Below are 1,584 nucleotides of genomic sequence, written 5' to 3'. Positions count from 1 at the left end.
AGAGCATGCCCACCGGCTAGGGACAGTGGCCCAGCGGTGTGCGAACTAGCTGGTGAGCCCATACTCGCACGTATGGGTTGCGTGTAGAGTATATGGTACACGTCCACGATTACCTGTTAGGATTACACCGTTGGGAAAACGAAATGAAACGAAACGAAACGAAAACGAAACGAAACGGAACGATAGGTTCCATCATTTCATTGCATGTGTTTGACGCATAACCTCGATAGGGGGTCACTTACTGAGTATTTATTTAAATATTCAGGTCATGTGCTACTACATTTTTTCAAGTTAAGGCAAAGCATTTATGTACGGCTGACGACGGCATCGCAACTCGAGATCATGGCACATGCATAGGATAGTGGTATTTATTTTCTTAGACTTAGGATAGAATAGGATGTTTTAAACTTAAACGCTTATTTATTTTATTTCGGGTCTTTTGTTGTGTCGTTTTAAAGATGTTTTCGAAACACGTAAGTCCATGGCTGTGTTTTTAAGTTAAAGGTTATGTTTTATGGAATTTCAATGAAGTCTTCCGCATTCAATGTTTTATGGTATGTACACAGTAGCGACCTTAAATTAAGTAGAAAATTTCGGGTCGTTACAAACACATTAGACATAAGATTGAAAAGCTTAATTTCAATTCCAAAACCATTCAATTATATGTATGTATTTGTGTGTGTCTATATATCAAGCCTCCTTCAGAGAACCTCATGAAGTAAGCAAAGAGGATTCTAAATTACATAAAAGGGACAGAGTTGATCATGGATTCATTCTTCGCACAAGAAAACCGCCAGAGTGGGGGATTGTCCTTCTCACTGACCCTAAAGAGGGTGGCTCAGCCAAAGACAGACACCCAGGACTTGAACTTCGTTCGGCATAACTCTCAGTTTGATTTTGACCAATCTATAACCAAATTCAATCGTTGCAGTACTTTTAAATAAGATCGATATATATATTATTTTTTTCAAAAGTTTTCATCTTTCTTAAGTAAGCATTTGACTTTTTAGTTTTTTTTTTTTTTTTTTTAGTTTTTGAAACTTTAATTTTAAAAATTCAAACAATAAAGTCATTTTAAACATTTTTTTATTTAATATAAAGTTTTGACTACATTATACTCGAAATGTAATCAAAACTTTATATTAAAGATTTTTGTTAGGAAGAATTGGTATCAATTTTCTTTTTAAAAGTTGATAATAATATAAAGCAAAAAAAATACATTTTTAATTAGGATAGAATTGTATATACATATTCTTTTTATTTTATTTCATAATGATTACTTAATGTCCCACCCTCTTTAAAATATATATTTAAATTAGATTAAAATCTTAATTAAATATTTAAAAATAAATAGATGTTTTACAAATTAATATTATACTTTTATTAAAGATAAAATTTGGAATAAAATACCTAAATAAACCGAATATAATTCTAAGAATGCTCATTTTTATTAGCAGAAAAATTTAAAACTTCAAAATACGTTAAACATTAGAAAACACTGCCGAACTTACGTGTTTCAAACATCATGCTGGAGTTCGAAATAAGATAAAACAATTACAAATTAAATAATTTAAATAAATAAAA

The sequence above is a fragment of the Cucurbita pepo genome, chromosome LG07 (genome assembly GCF_002806865.2).
Source record: "Cucurbita pepo subsp. pepo cultivar mu-cu-16 chromosome LG07, ASM280686v2, whole genome shotgun sequence".
Classification (NCBI taxonomy): Eukaryota; Viridiplantae; Streptophyta; class Magnoliopsida; order Cucurbitales; family Cucurbitaceae; genus Cucurbita; species Cucurbita pepo.
Note: the sequence above shows the minus strand (reverse complement) of the source record.